Source organism: Xiphophorus couchianus, chromosome 6 (assembly GCF_001444195.1).
Source record: "Xiphophorus couchianus chromosome 6, X_couchianus-1.0, whole genome shotgun sequence".
Lineage (NCBI taxonomy): Eukaryota > Metazoa > Chordata > Actinopteri > Cyprinodontiformes > Poeciliidae > Xiphophorus > Xiphophorus couchianus.
Genome location: NC_040233.1, coordinates 21094278 through 21116475, shown reverse-complemented (window position 1 = coordinate 21116475; position 22198 = coordinate 21094278). Strand labels below are relative to the sequence as shown.

The 22198-nt window shown below is 38.2% G+C and overlaps 1 protein-coding gene across 3 annotated transcripts in view; it reads left to right on the top strand.

Moving 5' to 3' along the window:
• Positions 1-1573: 1573 nt before the first annotated feature.
• The window catches only part of LOC114147024 (protein tyrosine phosphatase receptor type F), a 240532-nt gene continuing 219907 nt past the window's right edge, over positions 1574-22198 (top strand). For 2 of the 3 annotated variants that reach the window (XM_028021537.1, XM_028021536.1), the window contains exon 1: positions 1574-2116. The gene's annotated coding sequence lies outside the window, so the exon portion shown is untranslated. The remainder of the gene's footprint in view (positions 2117-22198) is intronic. The other variant, XM_028021538.1, reaches the window with a different exon arrangement.

The window sequence follows — 22198 nt, the reverse complement described above, 5'->3', positions numbered from 1 at the left end:
CTGCGCATTCAGCCGAATCACTCGAGTGCCCAAGCATTATCAACCAGACTGCACTGTAAGCACAGCCCGTTCCCTGTCTCTATTACTAAACTTCATGTTTAAATATGCTAGTTTAAAAACTAGCAAACACATGCTATCTAGCATGTGTTTTTTTCCCTTATGATAATTAAAGATGCATGATAATCTACCTCTGTGTCATCAAACCTTGGGGAATATGTCCCATCTCCCTCTCAGTCTCCTGCCTTAAAAGAAACTATATTACCTCCTGGTGAAAGAGCCAGAGAGCTGGCAAACACCTATGAATTATGAATTATAATCTTGTCCTGAGTCTACACAAAGAGAGCAGAGGTGGTGAGAAGGCTACCAGATGAAATTTATTTGGTGAAGAAGAAAATAAGGATAATAGGGCAATATTTATAAATGTTCTCTTCCCAGTGATGATTCATGATTCTGCTCCTTTCAGAAGCTCCCTGAGTGAGATCTGAGGGCCAATAGCCAGAGGGGTTCCTTAGGAAGAACAGAAAGTGCAGTTTAACTTAACTGCTACCAAGAACAAGGTCGTTAGGAAATGTTTGTCTTAGCCCTGAGTTTTCTCTTTGACCTAAAACAATAGAGAGATTAATGAATGAGCCTAAAGGACACTTATGTTTAAAAGCAAGTGGGTCATATCCAAGCTCTGCACCCTAACTGGACAAGTTTATTTTTACCTAACCCAGCTGATTTTACTTGTTTAAGCAGTCTTTTGTACTGAATATCATTCATATAAGTTAAGCAAGGCAAGTTTACTTGAATAAATTAATCAAAGGCAGCTCTTAACGGGTGGGCATAGTCTTGATTTAAAGAAACTCAGAGTTTCAGCATTTTTGCAGGTTTTTGGAAGTTTATTCCAGATCAGAGGAGCATAAAAACTGGATCCTGCTTCTCCATGTTTGGTTCTGATTCTGGGAGTGCAAAGTAGACCAGAACCAGAAGACCTGAGTGACCTGGAAGGTTGATATAATAATAACAGGCCCTTCAGTGATTTACAGGAGCATTTAAAGACCTAGACAATATTCAACCCCAAATATTTTTTTAAACTTAGCTTGTTTAATAATAAAAAAAAGTAGCTTACTGCTAAGGAGGTAAGAATAACGAAAATCACAATATTATTATTATTATTATTTATTTATTTATTTATTTAAAATAAAATTTCATTTATGCAGCGATATAGCGATTGCTATATGGAGCTTAAGACGCACCCACACCAACATATTATTTTGTGGGGTTTTATGTGTGGTTGCCACAAGTGCTTTTTTAACTGTAGTGTGGTTAGGGGGAGCTTTTCGGTCTGTGCCCAGCTGGGAGTCCATTGTTTCGCGATCCGTCCCTGGCATAATCTCCTCAGAAATTCACCTTGTTTGTTTTGAAGTTTATCCTCTGTGGTAAACAGGGAAGGATTTTATTTCCGTGAGATTTTCACGTTTGGTGCACGTTTTAGGAGGAGAGCGGCAATGAATGGACACTCAGAGGCGAGTAAAGCCGAGTGAAACCGAAATAATTTTTTTTTAAATCCTACTGACCAACCGACCTGTGTGTGTGTTTTCACCACGGAGGCAGAAAGAAGCGTGACTGCGAAGGGGGGAGAGACGCAACAACTCCATGCCTGCCACGGCTCCTTCTCCTTCTTATGCTCGCAAATTAACTTAAAAGCGGCGCATTTTACAGACAAGGAGGGAAACAATATTTCTTCTCTCCGTCATTTTTCCTCTCTCTCTTTTATTTTGTTGGCAGCGACGCCGAACACTTGAGCGAGGCGGACGTTAACCCGTTAGCGGCAGCAGCGAACCGGAGCTGCCACGAATAGATCCACAGCAGATCCACGACCCCCCACCCCGGTGTCGGCTGACCGGGATAGGACCTCGTGCTTCTCCGGAGGTGGACTCCTCTATCTTTCCCACCTGTGTTTTTTTTTTTCTTTTAAATTTCTGTCTTCTCACACGCTCGGTTCTAACTCCTCTGTTTGGTGGTTGTTAATTACATGAAGTGGATTGGTTCAAACTAGTGAAGACGGGACTAAACGCGGCGCTTCTTCAGATAAGGAGAGAAATGCAAACGGCGGCGACAAAGAGGAGATTCAGTAAGTGCATATGAATATTCTCCGTTGAACTTGAGTCGGGTAAGATTCCTGTTAAGTTGCCTAACTTGCACAGATTTCTACTGACAGCATGCATGTCTCCACTTTAAATTTAAGCTGGAACTTAATTTTAAAAATAAATATAGCAAATTATCTCATTGGTTTGCAGACAGCCACGCATGCAGTTTGTTGCGCCTCTGTTTATTCAAACCCAATGTATAGCCAGCAGCAACTTTTATGACTGGACCAGATGCATATTATATTGGTCTGCTGCCAGTTCTTCTAATTATAAGAGCGTTACTGTGATAATGATGGGGCACAGAATTATTCCTCATTCACTTCACAAGTCATTCCCCCGCCCAATGCAAATAACACCTGCATGGCTGGCCGCATGAACCTCTCCGTGGACAGCTTGGCGTCGCAGTTGTCTTTGCAGGGATGAAATTTTCAGTCAAGCAGAAACTCTGCCGAGAATCACTAATAAAATAAGGAGGGAGATAAAAGGGGGGAAGAGAGGTGGGGAGAGAAGTGGTGGTCTGTAGGGATTGAGCATGTCGTCACCCTGTGCTTTAATATGCAATTGCATTGTAATGATTTGACCCGTCACATTAATGTTGATTCGTCAAAGAAACCTGAAAGAATCTGGCTGGTTCACTTGCATCATCGCTTTGCTTCATCGTCATCTGACAGAGGTCTTTGAGTTTTCCTGTGGCCATCAAGTGCAAAAGCACCTGCCACGCTCTATTGTTGCTTTTTTCTTTCTCCCCCAGACTGTTTTCCATCACTATGTGTGCAGACAGATTTCATTCCGATGCAGGACCAATCCCAGATTTTTGAGGGGCCCTGGGCAGGATTTGAATTGGGGCCCACATGTCAGTGGGTGTTGGTCAAAGCAAAATGAACACTCTCCCTGGCTTTGCATTAGGCACGGAGGCTGGAGGGGCATTAGCCAATATTGGTCAGGAACCCTTTCAAATGCAGCAACCATGGTGAACCATTTATAATGTTAAATATTTCAGATGGCAGTCATTGTCACAATTATAAAATAATAACCAGTTCTTCTGATTTGGTGAAATGGTTATAACGGAATAGTTTGAATGAGCATTTAAAAGAAAAGAAGAAATTGTTGGAGTCTTAACTTTTACAATAACAGCAACAAGAGAGTATACCCTTTAAATTTCTACGCTTCCACATACTTTGTATGCATCTTAGGAGTTTGCTTTTCTTTTAAAACTTATTCATTTTGGCTTTATTTTTTTAAATAAATGATGAAGTGGTGGAAAACTGGTGGAGTTTCAAACATTTGAGGTTAGACAAATAATTTTAATTATTAAAGACCATATCATTTATGCATCAAGACACTAGATGTAACAGTGAGTATACTTTCTCTTTATGATGTCTATCGTCTTGATGAAAGCATATCTGGTAGACAAGAAAATCATATCATTGTCGTCCAAATGTGATTAGTTTTAAAATACAGGTTTCAATATATTTTATGGGCAATAAAATACTGATACTGTTTAGTACAAATACTTTCCATGCTCATTGTGCTGAACACTGGCCAGTTAAGACAATATCTTAAAAAATATATAATGACTGGCATATTTATTCAGAAATCTTGGCTGAACACAGGTTTTATAAAATTCTTATCTGGTAAATGTTGACATTAATTTTCGTTGGGATGTTCTATATTGACTTCAATAATTGAGAATTTTCTGTAATCTGCTAACTCTATTGTAAGTAAATGTTTATTGTTCGGCTTCTGTAAATAATATCAAAGGTTGCTTGGACTTCTTATAATTTGATCAACTGTTATTATACCCAACTGTCCTATTTGATAAGTCAGGAGGAAATAATGCTTAGAACTGGTAAAAATGACGATTTGATACTTGTAATTCAATTAAATACTTCACTATGTAGAAAAATAAAGTGATACGCAATAGTTGAAGTACCTTGGCATGAAATAGTTTTATTATGAAAATGAAGCAGGAACTGACAAACTGGGAAAAGGAACAGCTTACCTGGAGCTTTTCCAGTTTAGCCAGTCACCGACCGTAGCAATGCTAATATCTCTTTTAAATTACTCAGCCTTTGCGCGTTGGACATTTAACAATCCCAGGTTCAGAAGCCTTCAATCTGAATTCAAAAGTAATTCTTGATAAGCACAATTACAGGTTTTAAATTTCAAGATCTCATTTCTGTCAGTAGCGCCCCCTAATGGTTGCAGTTTGCTTGTTCCTTGAGTTGACTCTGATCTGCTTTATGTGGGTGTGGCCAAAAAAGTGAACAATCATCTGTGATAGAATTGCATATTTAATATCTATTACCCTTAATATTTATTAGGTGTACCATCTGATTAATAACATACAGCCCATTTTCCTATTTTTATTTATTTTACACTTATAATTACGACAGTCTTCTCTAAATCAGTTTTGAAAGGTGATTGGCAGGTCAAATACTGAAAAAGGGGTTTTTCCCTGTTGATTAAATCAATCAAAACTAAGAACTCTTCCTATAAATAGTATGTAAACACTTCAGACAATTTGTGCTTTAATGCACTTTTAAAGCTGAAAGACACAAACTGAAAATTTTGTATTCCTTCGTTGTCATCTGGACTCAGAGCTACGGTCTCTATCGAAGAACCTCTAGAATGTTTTTTCTTTTCTTACATAATCCTCTGAACAAGTATCTGTCAAAGCTGGAATCGAGGTCAGTCAGAATGCAAACAAAACTGGAAATCATCCTTGGCCAAAAAGAACCTTATCGGTACAATTCCACTCTCATTTATTCATAAATGTATTCTTGTTTTTTTTTTTTGGAAAGGCTAGGAAGCAATTTTGCTTGCAGAGCATCACTATGAAATTGCCTTATTGCTGTCCTTAATCAAAATATAACTCTGTTTTAATTAAAACTGTCAGAGACACAATGAAGAGGCTTAGCCATTAGCCGGAGCGTATCAAGATGGCGCAGGGTGAGTTAGTTTCTCTCTGTTGCATCAGTAGATCTCTGGAAAGGAAACCACGGCCTTAGTGCATGTTTGGGTTTTTCACCCTCAGGTCATGACAACTGAGTAGACAGTAGCAAGGTGCATGTTTATTTGAAGTTTTGGGGTAACCAGGCTGCATTTTCTTAGCATACTCATTATTGTTAGTGTAAATTATAATTGATTTCAAAAAGTGAACTGGTGTTTGCAATAATTTGGATGAGGGAGTGAGGAATTACATTTTGTTATCTTAAGGATAGATGAGTTATCATTCAAACTTGTGTTGACAGGTCTGCTAGGTGAACATGCTGCTAAAGCATTAAGGTTTTCCTCCATCATGTTGACTAGATAGGGACAGCAGGGGAGCTGTTAGGTTTTCTTTCAGTGTCTAACCTAGCTCCTTATTTGTTGGCTGTGACTGATTCTGTCTCCTTTTCACAGTTTCTCTAAGTCAGGACATCATTTCATACAGCATGTATATCTTGAATGGAAATGGCAACAAATTCCCTAGGGTATTTGACTTAATTTACTCTAAACCAAAGGTGAGTCAAAGGAAGACATGTGACTTAGATGACCGTTATTCCCGAGGGATTATCGAGTGGCCCGCTCTGTTATGCTACATTGCTTTCTGCTTTTGTTCCCTTTTCAGAACAGCATTTCTTCTGGGAGTTTCTAAACAAGGCAAGGCACCACAGCTGATGACATCATCGGTTAGACATATATCATAAAATGCATACCATCAAAAGAAAAAGTAAACCATAGGGAGACGTTATGTTTAATGTAATGGTAAATGGATTTACTGATCTTTTTCTCTTTTGATTTCTAATTTAGTTGATTGAAATTATTTTAAGAGGGGTTCTCTTCAGAGGTTTACAGATCAGAACAATATTTTTTAAATCCTTTAATTAATAAAAAACATTTGGTTGCTAAAAGTAATGAAACTGTCTCTTAATGGAATCCTTGATTTTGTTCTGTTTTTATCTTTTAAAAAGTGAGTCTTCGAGCAAGATGGGTCCTGTGGGACCTCTAACATTTGATTGAAGACTGAAATTTTAACATGAAAACAGAGTCAATTTCAATATGAATCAATAAAAATGTTTTTAAGTAGCTCATTAAAAAATAAACCTCTGTTAACCAGAGTGTTGATTAATAAACGTATTGGTAAAAAAATATAAAACACCATTACAAATCACCAAAATAAAATTAATAAACTAGCCCAATAAATTTCAAGACGTGCAGTAAACTAACATTGTTGCATGCAATGTTAGTTTACTGGTTTAATGTTAATGTTGTCATAATATTGTCATACAAAAAAATGATGGTAATATCTTTCCCATACCATAATTTTTGGGTGGGATTTTATTCAAAATCTGACAATAGCAGGTCGGAATTGGGTTGTAGCACCTTTACCCTTCTGCTTTGAAATGGAGCTACATACTGCTGTTATTTGCCCTTCATGTTGTCATCTGTTACAAGTTATAGGGTGCCTATTCTGGCAGGTCTGAAGATTATTCACCCTCCTGGGAGTATCTCTCATTCTGCCAGGAATCTTAGACTCCACAGAAGGCACCAATTGTTGTCAGATATCTCACCAGTAGCAACCCATGTGGTGCCCTAGTTCTGTTTTGCTATGTTGAGAAGTTGGTGTAGCAGCCCAGGAAAGAGTTGTGTACCTGCTGTGATCTAGATGAAGTGGCCATTCAGCTTGCAATAGGCCTCTTGAAGAGTACTGTCACCCACTGTAGTCCAAAAGGGTGGAATTGGGGGATAAAAACCAGCTAAATGTCATCCAGACTTCCTTGCACATAGAACATTGGGAGATTTTGGTTGGTTTTATTGGTTAGCTGAAACAGTGTTTTTTTAAAGGTGGCCTATTATACTTCCTTGAACAGGTTAGGATAGGTCTACGGCCTATACAAAACAAGTTAATTACACTTTTTGCACAAAATTGTTCCTAAATAATAAGATTTTAGTCTGCTCAGTTCTGCCTATGTTGAGTTTCCTTTCAGAATGAGCTGTTTTAGGGCCTGTCAAAATAGGCCTAATCAAAATAAGCTGCTGCCACTGGCCACATTCCCCAATTCAACATCTACACTCTCACGTTAAAATGACTAAAATGAAAAAACAGATTACTCAGTTATACAGCTGAGTAATCTGTTGTATAATTGAAGTCGAAAACAACAGAAGTTGAATACAACAAGAAAGCAACAAGTGGTTTCTGGATGGTAAGTCAACAACAAAACTCTTGTCATCCAGTAGCCATTGCACAGCACATACTGTGGTACAACCAGCTGAACATACATGCTGGAGCTCAGCTGGGGGTTGCTAGGAATCGGGTTGGTCTATGCTGGGGTTTCTATGTGCGATCAGTTGCTGCTTATTTGTAACATTACATTTTGAAGGTTTTAAAAATGATTTATTTTCAAGACACCAAAAAAATTAACTAACTGGCAAAAAATAGACGGATGTTTTTTTTTTTTAAGTGCGCTAGCAGTTTTTAGAAGCAGGAGAGACCCAAATGGGAGTAGAAACACATGCAAAACATATCTGTGAAAAAATATTAAGACTTTACAGATCTTGGATTACAGTTTTTGGATTTTTGTCTTAAATATTTCAGAGAACCAAAAACATTTATCCAAAAAGAAACTAGGGAAGTACAAAATTAAAATTTTGAATGATGATTTAATTAATTATAGTAGAAAAATTGTTCAAAGGAGACTGGTCCTATGTGAAAATATTACCCTCGCCACACCATTGCAAGTTCAAAAATAAGCTGATTAAATAGATTATTATAAATCTTAACACCTTTGCTACCTACTTACAAGCCTCATTATTACCAGATGTACCGCTTAAATTGAAAAGAGAAATAAAGCCACTATCATTTATGAATTACAGAGTCTTTTGAAAACTTTGGGACTCCAGTGGACCAAAGTTTCAGCAATTGTCCACAAAATGGAGGAAATAATAAAGTATTCAGCAGGATAATGAACATAAACATATTGGCACAACCACCTCTGAATAATAAATAAGTAGAAGTTCTGGAGTAGCCTAGTCAAAGACTGGTCTCATTTCTGATTGACATACTGTGGCATGTTGTGTTAAACAGGCCAGTCATGCTTCAAAGAGCCTATGAACAAAATTCTGCTGGGAGGAGTAGTTCAAAATGTATCGTCAGCAAAAGGGAAACTGTTAAGGGTGGAAATGTATTTTCACGGCACTTTCCATGGATAGCACAGTCTTTCCAGTTCTTGAGGTAAATGGTTTAAATATTGTTGTAAAATCTTCTGTGATTTGATTGACAGATTGCCCTGTCATAAATGTGGCGTTTGTTGGCTTGGATACCTTTCTGTCCTGTGAGAGTATTTGTAAGATCTTGCGTTGAGTATTTCCTCACAGACAGAGCAGCTGCCCCATTTCCCTCATATATTGGTATTTTCTGACACTGGCCGCACTGATTGGCATCCGCTCCAGCTTGTCTGCGGTCGTATGCTGAAGAAACCACGCGGCGCAACTCTACGCCCGTTGGGATTTCTCATACTCTCCATGTGGGTAAAAACTTAGTAATTTCAGGGCTCTTGAGCTTTAATGAGAGGTTTTACCCATAGTGTGTTGGTCTGTGGTGGGTGGGTTCAGCGTTTCTCGCGTTTATAGTAGTTTATAAGTACTCTGAGGTGCCTTGCTGGCCCACTGTCAGGGCATTGGCACAAAAAAAGCAATCCAGCAAGCTGGTTCCAACTGGTTCTGATGGATCTTGCGCATGGGGTAATCAGCAAATGTTTCCGTTCTAGGACACAGATTTTCTTTTGTCTGTGTGATAAGAATATTGTACTCCAGCATCCATTGGGGTGCTGCAGTCAGCTGATATTGCCCTGTTCAGAAACCCAAACCTACATAAAGATACGGCGCTCTTGGTGGCATGCGTGGTGAATTTTGAAACAATGTCTTTTGTTGAACATCAGCAGCGGAGAGGCAAAAAGTGATTTACTACTCTTGTCTTTGAGGGTAATGTAGGAGCAATTTGACTGCTGATTGAAACCAGGTCTCCCATTTCAGAGTCCACTGGTGACATTATAAACCATTTACACCAATGTGTTACAGAGCACCCCTGCGTTTGGTAAAGTGGAAACAGACGCAGGGCCTAAAAATGGCCTGTGCTTGCCGCAGGAGCCCTATTTTTACCCTCTCCTTGTGTGATTTGTTTTTTCTTTTTGCTTCAAAGAGTGCAAGGGCTGCTGAGTGTGGTGGTGAACATGAATGATATTGAAAGGCCAAATGTTAGGTTAATTAGCTCAGTCTGTTTTTCATTTGGGCCGAAGGACCTCCAACATTTTAGATCTGTGTCTGGTTTTGATTATTCAGCTTTTTCTGGAAGTGGTTTCACTTTTTTCTTTAGCCATCAACTTTGCATATGAGTGAAACCATCTATCTACATTAGTGTATCTAGGACTAGACATTGACCGGTATAATTTATATTCTTGAGAAAATATATATTTAACATAAGAACGTACTGTAGAGTATTTGAAGAACAAATGCAACAACAATACAAAAAGGTCTGTTTAATAATTCATTTATCCCAAAGGGAAATAAAATATTGTCATAATTCATGCCATCAATGTATTTTTTTAAGTTGTTGTGGATGGTGATGCTGTGGGCAGGATGGATCTCGTTAGCAGTCAGTCTTACAATGATTCAGAAGAGGCCTCTGACTGAAGACAATGTTGCCATATGACAATTTCAGTATCCGGGCAGCAGAGACAATAATTCACAGTAACGTGTTCTGGATGATGGCATCAGTTGCTGGCTAGCACTGCTAATCCCCATCATTTGCTGTTGCTACTCATGGTTAGAAATGTGGGTGGAGATGTCAGTTAACATCTCTCCATCCACTATGCAACAATGTAGATCTAAACCAGTATTACTGTAGCTTCCATATCATGACTGTACTTGTTTTGTGCAAAGTATTTCTAAACTGTAGACATTTACTCTTTTTTTTTATACGTCAGAGAAAGTTGTGATAGTTGTAACCTACCGTATGTATTCCTGGAAAACAGCCCCATACTTGTTCACACCAATCGCTGTTGGATTTTTTTTTCGGACGAATCAGCCTCAATTCAGTTTTCTTTTTCTAAGCATAACAAATTAAAGACTGGATATGCTTCTCAAGATGAAAAAGAAAGCATTTCTCTAAATAAAAAGTAAAAGACGAACTAGGGCATGAAGTCTAAACCTTTAGGGGTCTGCGTATTCTACTGTTGATGATCAAAGCTCAACTGGTGCAGCTGATTCTCTCTGTTGGATAAGTTGACTGATTTCAGAGTTAATGGAAGAAAAAAACATTAAAATCCCCAGTCACAGTTAAGCTGAATGAAGGGATGCATGAATAACTTTTTGGAGGTTTTGTATCAAACTTCATGAAAGAATTCAACTTTTTGTCCAGAAGTTGTTATGTAAGTGGTAAAAATACAAGCATGACTAGAGCAGTTATTTTTGTTGAATATTTAATTCATCTTTGCCTAATTGAATTAGGTTTTGATGCAAATTTCAAAATCCTAATCATCAAGGGCTGAAGATTTGAAGCCCCAAACTTGCTGCTCTGCCGACAGCCCTAGAAAAAAATACTGCTCCGTTTTGTTGTTAAGAGATTTTTCTGAAGTGAGGAAATGCAACTCGCAGACAACTGTGAAATATCGTAGACACAATGTGCAGTGAGCTGCCAATTGGTATGCATAACAAAGTCTGCAGTGAAACGTAGAAACTGTTGCGATTCATCTGCCGTCCCTGTGATCTCAGATGGTCCCAGATGGCTTTGGAATTTCACCACACATCTAATTAAAACCTGTAATGACCAAACACATAAAAGTGGCTTATTTTTTCCCCAAAGTTGTAACTGTTAAAGAGTTTGTGATTGTTTCCCAGATTAGGAAGCTGACATTACTGTTTGCTGTTTGTCTGTAATAGTTATTTTTCATGGATTATGTGAATGAGATTAGAAAGGGTTAGGTATCAAAAGATCTACAGAGATGTGTGTTTAAACCCAACACACATCTTTGATGTGTGTTGGTGAAAATATTGCATTGTTTGTGTCTAAATAAAGTAATTATAGGGTTATTCATATATGAGGATCTAAGTTTTTACTCAGCTTCTGCTAAAAGTGTATGAGAACATATTCCATTTAGAAGGATAAAGAATTAGCTGTAATGGTTGTATGGAGAAATGTTAATTAGAAAACATGTTATAAATCAAAAGCTGACCCAGTGTTCTTAGGTTCTGGTTTGATCTTGTTACCTGCCAATACTGATATTTTCTGATCCATAATGTAATTACATAAATGTTTCTAACTTTTTAAATACTTAATGAGAGTCAGAATATTTTTTTCATTTATATGTTGACAGTTTTGTTTGCTGCCAAATAGAAACTACATATTGCTGAGAGGGATGGTATGGGAGGGACAGCACAATTTACCAGTATGCAACGTTAATTTAGGGGAAAAACACTGCTATTTTTTTTACCGTTTCAGTTCGACAATGTTGGTTTACTTTTATGCAACTTTATATATACCGTTCTGTTGTTAATCGTCAATAATTACTTATGGACAGAAGCAAAGTTACGCAGTGTGTGTTTAAGGAAGACTGAGAAAAAACAGCTTACAATTCGTTTGTATCAAAACATCTGTCAATATATACTGCTCAAAAAAATAAAGGGAACACTTAAACAACACAATATAACTCCAAGTAAATCAAACTTCTGTGAAATCAAACTGTCCACTTAGGAAGCAACACTGATTGACAATCAATTTCACCTGCTGTTGTGCAAATGGAATAGACAACAGGTGGAAATTATTGGCAATTAGCAAGACACACTCAATAAAGGAGTGGTTCTGCAGTTGGGACCACAGACCACTTCTTAGTACCTATGCTGTCTGGCTGATGTTTTGGTCAGTTTTGAATGTTGGTGGTGCTTTCACACTCGTGGTAGCATGAGACGGACTCCACAACCCACACAAGTGGCTCAGGTAGTGCAGCTCATCTAGGATGGCACATCAATGCGAGCTGTGGCAAGAAGGTTTGCTGTGTCTGTCAGCGTAGTGTCCAGAGGCTGGAGGCGCTACCAGGAGACAGGCCAGTACACCAGGAGACGTGGAGGAGGCCGTAGGAGGGCAACAACCCAGCAGCAGGACCGCTACCTCCGCCTTTGTGCAAGAAGGAACAGGAGGAGCACTGCCAGAGCCCTGCAAAATGACCTCCAGCAGGCCACAAATGTGCATGTGTCTGCACAAACAGTTAGAAACCGACTCCATGAGGATGGTATGAGGGCCCGACGTCCACAGATGGGGGTTGTGCTCACAGCCCAACACCGTGCAGGACACTTGGCATTTACCAGAGAACACCAGGATTGGCAAATTCGCCACTGGCGCCTTGTGCTCTTCACAGATGAAAGCAGGTTCACACTGAGCACATGTGACAGACGTGACAGAGTCTGGAGACGCCGTGGAGAGCGGTCTGCTGCCTGCAACATCCTTCAGCATGACCGGTTTGGCAGTGGGTCAGTAATGGTGTGGGGTGGCATTTCTTTGGAGGGCCGCACAGCCCTCCATGTGCTCACCAGAGGTAGCCTGACTGCCATTAGGTACCGAGATGAGATCCTCAGACCCCTTGTGAGACCATATGCTGGTGCGGTTGGCCCTGGGTTCCTCCTAATGCAGGATGATGCTAGACCTCATGTGGCTGGAGTGTGTCAGCAGTTCCTGCAAGATGAAGGCATTGAAGCTATGGACTGGCCAGCCCGTTCCCCAGACCTGAACCCGATTGAGCACATCTGGGACATCATGTCTCGCTCCATCCACCAACGTCACGTTGCACCACAGACTGTCCAGGAGTTGGCGGATGCTTTAGTCCAGGTCTGGGAGGAGATCCCTCAGGAGACCATCCGCCACCTCATCAGGAGCATGCCCAGGCATTGTAGGGAGGTCATACAGGCACGTGGAGGCTACACACAATACTGAGCCTCATTTTGACTTGTTTTAAGGACATTACATTAAAGTTGGATCAGCGTGTAGTGTTATTTCACTTTAATTTTGTGTGTGGCTCCAACTCCAGGCCTCCATTGGTTAATGAATTTGATTTCCATTGATGATTTTTGTGTGATTTTGTTGTCAGCACATTCAACTTTGTACAGAACAAAGTATTCAATGAGAATATTTCTTTCATTCAGATCTAGGATGTTATTTGAGTGTTCCCTTTATTTTTTTGAGCAGTGTATATTTTTGTCTCATTAATGACTCAAAATACTGTCACAGTAATGTACACAGTGTTGTAAAAGAAAGTGATCAATGATTATGTAACTTAGCTGAATAACTTAATGATGTTTAAATACCATGAATCTGTGAAATGTAGTATCTTTACACTATTATTTTGAGAAACCCACATCAACTTAATGCCCAATCATAATCATATTTTACAAGATCTTGTAAGATCCCAAGCCTCGAATGTAGGTCAAATCATTAAAATATTGTGAGCACATGTTTAAAGATGAAATTAATCATTGAAGCTGATTATATTTGGATGGATAACAATTACTCCTCATGTTTATCACTGAACTGAAATTATGTATGCAATCTGTACAGTTCATTTTATTCCAATATTATGGTTTGACATTAAATATGGGTTTTTCGTATTGTACAGTGCTGCTTTGGTTTTGTGTCATCAAACCCAAAATTGGAAAAAACAATTAAATTGTTTCACGTGGCTCTGAAATAGTCTCCGAAATGTTAGACTTTTATGGTTTCATAAAGTTGAGTGCCATTGTAAATCGAAAATGAGCGCATGAGTCACACCGTCAGGCAGTCCTTAGCTTTGAAAGTATATGAAATTATATCATATGAAATTGTACCACTATCATGCATCAAATCCTGCAGTGAATTTCATGATTTGTTAGAAGTCTTAATAGCTGCACACCACCTACTGTTTAAAGTTGATGGTTATTGCTTCTTATATTTGAGATACTTGTGCAGAACGTGGGTAGGGTGTGGCACAGTGGACGTGTTATCTTACCTGGTCCTTTGGTAAATGTACAAACGAGTTGACAGAAACGCATAACATGACTGTAAGACTTCATTGCCTTGGCTGTTCATCTGCAGAGTCAGCAGAATTGCTTGGATGATGCTCTGTTTCATTTTGAACAAATGCTGGACGTTGTACAAATAAGCCAATGGCTCACCAGCTGGTGTCATTCATCTCAACCTGCCACCATCTTCCAATTCTTTTCACTTTCTTATCTAATTGGAGCACCACAGACACCGGCATATTCGCACAAACACACGGGTCGCTGCCTCAATTGATGCAGAACATTACATGAAGGTCAAACAGTCAGCTGTCTTATCTAGCTGCGAGAAATGTCACATACATAGATTAAGGAGTGACTGCAGTTAACTGTGACTCAGTTTCTCACCCTGAGCATGGCCTGGATTTTAATTTTCATAAATAGCCGTTTAGTTTGCAGCACATTGCAGTGTTGTCCTCTTTGAAATAGAAAACTGGCCACACTGTTAGTTTTTTATGCCCTGTTTCAAGGGAACATGCTTCAACACAGTTACACAAGTGTTGACAGAAAATATTTTGACAGGCATAATGCAATTTTCTGTTTTTGTTCAAAAGCATGACTTTGCAGGTTTCATCTTGCATGTTCGTCTTTCTCCAGGAGGACGTCAGCACGCTGTAACTTTTTCACTCTGCTCTTTTCTCTAAAAGCTCCCTTTGCTCAGGGGAATTTCTGTCTAAGCCATTACCAGTTTTGGCGAGAATACAGTTACGCAAGCATACAGCCTTTCTGTGCACTTTTAAGGTGCAAAAATCACGCTGACTGTTTAGAAATCAGCACTGAGATAGTCTGTCAGTACAACTCGCCAAACTGCTTTTTTCCCTTATAGTTGTTGTAAAAATAGTGTTAGTCAGTTGGATGTGAGACAATTATAACAGGAAAAAAATATTTCATTTGCTCCACAAATGCAGTGTGCCAGTTGAGCGGCTGAAGAAGGAGAACGTGAGGCAGAATATGTTTATTGAGGAGTACAGACCGACCACCTGTACTCTAGCCTTTTAGTAGTTTTATAATCAGCAAACCGGCATGAAAGATGAAAGCAGAAAAACAGCTTGTAAACAAAGATTAGGAGTTTAAATCTATTGACAAAAAGCAAAGCAATCCATAGTACAAGCTGTAAAAACAGCAGCTTATATGCAACCATTAGCTAAAATGTATATTAGCTGTTAGCCTGCTAGCTAATAGGAATCCCATCCACCTCAAAGAAGAAATTTTCTTGCTCTTGATGAATATAGTTAAAATTCTTTAGGATACAATTGTGTAAAAAAAGATCTCAATATGATTTGTTAATATATTGTTAAAAGACGTAGCTGATGGAGTTTATTTTAAAAAAGTTGATTGTAAGATGTTGGACTTGTGGTGGAATGAGTGACATCATAGTCTGTTGGAGCGAAAATTAGTATTTGCTGAAAACTTGAAGGGTGATTTTTTTTTAACTAAAGGTTAGAAAATGCAAGAAAATTATATTGGGAAAAGTATAGATGTCATGAACATTGTTTCATATTTGAAAAGTTAAAATTGTGCAAAAATAGTTTAAAAAATATTTATTACATGCTGAAACATATTCAGTAACTTGTACCTCTGTGAAACTGTTGCATGTCTGTCATTATTTTCTATGGTGTGAAAATACATGATGCAATAAGAATTGCCTGACTATGCATTTAAGACTGAAGCATGCACAGTTGGATAAGCCAGTTTTCACTTTCTATGTATACATGTGCTTTACTTCTTAAGAGCTGATGGACCTGAACTAATATATCACAGCAACAAGTGGTGATACCATTGTTTAGTCTTACTATGTGACATGTAGTCGCCTGTTGGTGTTGTAAAATAAAAGTCAATTTAACGGCTTGACCTACTTTTGGCTTAATTCAGCAAACAATTACCCAACCAGTTGGACAGCTCTTACATAGCATTGAGATTTAATTCAGTTGAGCCTCAAATATATTTTTAAAAAGGATGGTGACAGGGCAAAGGAAATATAATTCCTTTTGATTAGGGATTCCACACCTTTCATTCCAATGAACGCACACTATTCTGAACAGGAGCACTTACAAAGTGACACAAACACACACTTCAATTAGGAGTGTGTGTGTGTCTCTTAATGGACTTAATGTTTCACAAAATACCCTTAATTTCCTCACACTTAACCCATCAAGCTGTTTTTTCAATAAGCCCACTTAATAAGATAGCATGTGAAACGGCTTTAGATTGTGGTGAGGTGACACACTCATTGCTACCAGCTTGGTCGCTAAATCACATCTTTTTGTTAAAAAAGTTCATGCCCTGCACTCCATCTAGCCCACTGATATAGGAAATGGATAGGATTGTAAGGAGCGAAGGCGGAGCTTTTTGGCAGTGAGGGGCAGACATGACAGCTTTTCATCTGCAGAAGGCTACTAGGGGCCTTGGCTCTGAGCGCCTACTGTGTCCCCTTGACAGCCTCGATGCCATCAGAGACCATTAGCGCTGACAGTGTGTCATTGTGTCAGATGGGAGCTGGTGGTGATGCAGAGTATACAAGTAAGAGGAGTAAATAAAGATGGCAAATTTGGAAATAAATAGCATTTTGCTAATGCCAGCCTGAAGATTTTTACATTACTGTTCATCAGAGCTAAGCGGCACAGATGATGCCTCATTTGCAGCAGTTAATTAAATAGGATGCAGAATTAACGCCACTTCACATGAATTTGAAAACACACAAAACAATGAGCCAGGTACAAAATGCTATTAGGCGTGAGTTATACGCTGTCCAATTTTTTTCCGTGACTCCTGGCCTTTGCTTGGAGCAGAGACTGCCTAGAAAGCCTCCACTGCCACTGTTGTGACACAAGTGAAGACAAGTGACTCTAATAAAACCATGTAATGCAATAATTCAGCCAGTGAATTACAGACTGAGAATCGCTTAAAAGACACTGCTCCCACTGCTAGGCTTTAATTGCACAAAAACTTTAAATGCTAAAATGTGAGTCTACGTTGTGTAAATAATTTAACCCTGGGGCTCTGCTTGGTGCTTGAGAAATGCTGAAATGTGTGAAGAGTGTTTTTTTTATTCGATCAGACTGAAAGAAACATCGTTTGCATTTCTGATGTTTATGTTGTCAGGAAAATAAACTGTGAACTGGATTAGATTTTGACTGCCAACGCTGAGGTCGTGATAATAAAAATTGCAGACTAAGGCCAGCAGGATTAATACGTTTGTAGGCACTCTGGGTGATAAAGACGTGGAAAAAGCAATAAAATAAAATAATGTTTTATTGAGGTAATATAATCTTACAGATTTTTTTTTGCATGAAAAATTCAAACCTTTAATTTAAGTGTATTAATTCACTTGTGATGATAAGAAATCCCATGTGAAGAAAAAATATCAAATCACACAATTGTTATTTCACAGATACTATATTTTGTGGCTGGTGAATAATTTCATGATATATAGTATGTATTTTTTTCTGCTGAAAGGCCAAAGAATTGCACAATTTCAGTTCAGAATTACAAGTTCTTAAATGTGCTAGACATATTCATTCTTTTTTTATCTCCATGTTAATGTTTGTTCCCAGAAAAATCAAATACTGTTCCATATATGCATAAAAAAGTCTTCATATTTCTTAAGGTAGGACAGAAAAAATCAGGGATTAGCCCCAAACAAGATGATATGTAGATAAAATGGTATCTACAATGACATTTCTCTGCCTCCCTTTTTATCCTGCTCACTGCACACAGTGGCAAGATAAACCTAGTTCCTTGTTCAGCTCAGTGGCCTAGAGAGATAATATATTTGTATCCCCACAGAGACCAAAAAAATCATGCATTACTGCATTTAATGAGAACTTGTTTCACCTACATGAAGTCTAAAGCGCTTGTTTAAGACATCAGTAATCATACCCAGTGATCAGTGGGGGTTCTTGCATGACGTCTCAATTTGAGGTCGTCTTACTGTCAAAAATGCGTTGGGCTCAATTAAAATTAAGGTCTCATAAATTTGAAGTGTATGGGGGAAAAAATCCCTGCTCAGTGTCGAATAAACCAGGTTAGATTTGTTCTGTTTAAGCATTTTAGAGCTTAAACAAGACCTGAAGAAAGGGAATCTGTACTGCAATTAATTTAATAATTGCCAAATAAATCAGAAGCCGACTTCAGCATCAGTAGCCAGACATTAAGAGTTTCAAGATTATTTTTGCTTCCCCATCTGAAAATAAGGAGTAGGAAACTGTTTCAAGGCACAACGGACATGTGCTTCTGCTGCCCCGAACAGAGTGATACCCTGGGCGTTGCTGTGGGCGGTTTAGTTCTAGATGGAGTTTTTTACCTTCTAACCAATTGTACCCAAATTATAGGTGTGAATCTTGGGAAAAACCTTTCTCAGATTGTTATGCTTCCCCAATAAAATATTAAAGGCTTTTTACATATGTTTACCACATGTTTCAATAAATGTTCTCAGCTCTTTTAATAAGGTATGCGTTCTTTGATAGAGTTTTGCCTCACAGTGCCTCTCTTTTGTATGTTATTAGAAATAATCACCTTCTGTTAGTGGGTTGAAAATTACCATCAGATAACGCCAGACTACATAGTTTTTCATCAGGGACGTGTCGTTTTGTCCCGTTCCCATTTTTCTGCTATAAAGTCACAGCGAATGAGGGGAGGCACTGGGACTTTTGAACTGGCTTTTAATGAAATGTCTCCACAGTGACCAACATGATAAGTTGCTTCCTGTGTCCTGTTTATATATAAATATGGGCTGTGATCATATAAATGACCCAGTAGCTAGATGCACATTACCAACATTCATCAGACTCGCTATAAGTGCATTTCAAGGTTACACGCTGCAGTGCAGAGCTAAAATCATGTCAAATTTCCTAACTGCTGGGAGGAAGCAATAGAATATCACAGCATGAGGCTGCAGAGCAGTTTAGGTGGTGGAGGAAGAGAGACTCATTTGACTCTATTTGTGCTAAATGGTATTTATTATATATTTAATGACTGAGGACATGGGGATAAAAGGCTGTTTTCAATTTCAACAGAGTTTGAAGGTTATTTTCTATGGCAACACATTTAGGGATGCGCTTTATCCTCCCTAATATTGCAATACTTTTATATTTATCTGCACATTCCAACGCAATGCTTCACAATAACCAATATAGAAAATAAAAAAACATTTCTGCATGAAGTAGAAATGCCTTTTGTAGCCTTTGCTGTGCTTATTGGAAAAAGAATGAAACTTAAAAAAAAGCACTTGTAGGTTTCATGCAGATTCCAATATAAAATAAACAACATAAATATAAATTAGACATTAAAATAAATGTGCTATAAAAGGCGCTGAGAATCCATGAGGATGAAACCAGATCAAGCAGAAGTCAAATGTCATGGGAGGCACAAACGGATGAGAAAAATTCTTGAAAACAATCAATGCAAAGGAAATTCAGCAACACCATTCCTCTCCAAAACAACAGCCTAAAAAGCCTTTATGTTCTTTCTGTGATAGCTGCACCATTAACTGGGGTTCACTGCAATGTAAAGTAGGACGATAGGGTGCATGCAGATTTCTATGTAACAGACATGGCTTCAAATATTCATGAAAGACACGCTGTCAAGTAAATATAAGTTTTAATGTTAAAGAAGATCAGCGAATTTTTAAAACCAACTTTGACTGTTTTCCAGGCCTCAGTTTGACTGTAAATCACTGTTTTTGTCAGAGAGCAACACTAAGACGGAAACTGAGCTTTTTTTTTTTTTTTTTTTATAAAGATCACATATGTTGGATGTTATGTAAGGTGATGAATTGAAGTTGTCAACACAACCTCCGCTACCGGCTGTAACGTAACACGCTTTGGTGGAACAATGTGCATAAGATCCACCAATTAGGGTTTTCCATGCCAATATAATTTCTTGGTTTCCTTTGATATTTACCTGCTGACTCTGATCCATTTTATCTGTTCCACTCAAAGGATTATAACATGGGAAAGATGTTCTACAAAAAAATTATTGTGCTTTAGAGTATTTGGCAGTAAGAGCATATAACAGTCAAACAGGAAAATTACAAGGTTGCTCTTCTGTCAATGATTTTTATCTGGTTTTTATTAGACTTTAAAAATGGCATCAAAAGCTGTTAGTTGATGTGTTCACAATCTCTTAGTTTTGATTTAATGACAAGGAAAAACATTTAAATTTGCTTTGTTTGACCGAATCAAAAGAAAATTAGCTCATCGCAGGTCCATTTATGGGTGCATTTCTGCTATCCACATTTACTTGTCACCTGGTAAAGATGCACAAAGCCTTAAAACTCATGAATATTTTGTAAAAAGAAACTTTTTTTTTTTGCTTTGGTTTGCCCCTGACCTACCATCGTCTTCCCTTTGCTTGGTGGAAACATAAACTTGGACCCAGCCTTGTTTCTTCCAGTAACAGTTGTTTTAAGCCTTTAATTATTACTCTACAGTAAATATGGGAAAGTATACACAAGAAGCCATTGTCTTGCTTGAATGGTATGTTCTCTTTTTTTTTCATTTTGAGTAGTTCTCTCTGTTCACTATATTTATCAATACTAAGTGCTCCAAATATTTTGGAAGATCAAAGAATCAGTTAACAGTAGATAACATTAACTTTGGTGCACTCAGTTTGAGTTAGCTAAAGTAAAAATAAGGTTAAGGGCAAATGGTTTGAGGCACAAATTTCAATAATCTTGTTTTTTCTTTATTTTCTGTTAGATTCAAAACCACTGGCTTTGTCAAAGAAGCAGCACCCAAGTTTGTTTTTTGTCTTTTATGTGTTGGTCAGGGTCAGAACAGGCAGTTTAATTGAAGGAAATCAGAGATCAGCATCAACCAGACAAAAACCTTATCAGTGCAGCATTGGATTTAACCTATTTACTAAATTTACTCAAATTTAAAGGTTGTAATTTTAAAAAATATTCTTCTGCAACAAATAATGCATTTATTTTGGGGCATTAAATATTTTACATGTGGGGAAGTGAATGTTGAAGTTTATTCTAGACTGATAATGTCATAAAATCCTATAGTCACAAACTTAGCATAAATAAAAATAAGGTTATGGGTTTTAAATTGGATTTCTGTCTCAAAGCTCAGCTTATTTTACTGGTGTTTCTAAAAGTAGACACCAAAACCAGAATTAGTTTGTCCTCTGACATTAATGCCACTTCTATATGCAGTACACAACACATCATATGCTAAAATGCAGCACCAAGCGGTAGTGACTCAATCAACCAGCGGGAGCTCTTGGCACCCTGCATTGTAATGAGAAGATGGAAATCTACCACAACTCACAGTGCAGACAAAAGGTAGTTTGTTAAATTATGTCCCCATGAGTTCGCCTGTCTCCAGTTTAAAAGCGCCACCAAGCTGCACCTGTGTGCGTGGCTCAGGCTTTTGAAATGTCTTGTGGGATCTCTACTAGTGTGTGACTGCACAAAGAAGTGTCTCCCTTTAACATTCATCTTGCCACCTTTTGTCAATCATGGTGTCTGAGCTCAGGTTACACCAGTGACTGAGATAAAAGCTAAGCTAACTCTGCTTGCATCCAAGGTAGTGGGAAGGTGCGTCATCAACCCCCTTGTCAAACTAAATGGCTGCTTTGTTTCCTATTTTGCTGGTAACCAATGAAAGAAGAAAGTTTGCTTGAGTTGAAGGGATGACTATTAAATTTCCCAAATAATTACAGCGTGTAGATGACTTTCAGCATCCAGTGGCAACACCTTCGTAAAGGTCTAATGGGGATTTATGGGAAAGATGTGCAAATTTTGTTGTGTGAAATGCATATCTCCACAACATTGTTTGAAGAAAAATGTCGTACACATCGGATCGATTTCAGAAAATTTAATCCACCTGAACCCACACAAATTCAACTTTGAGTGTCGTTTTAAACATGCCACACACATAGGGGGCAGCATAGTGCAAAGCCAAAAAGGGTAAGCCAATCAGATTGCTTCAAAACAACCACAACTTCCTCTTAGGAATTAAGCATGGCACCAGGAGGTTCATTGGTTTTGAACTACT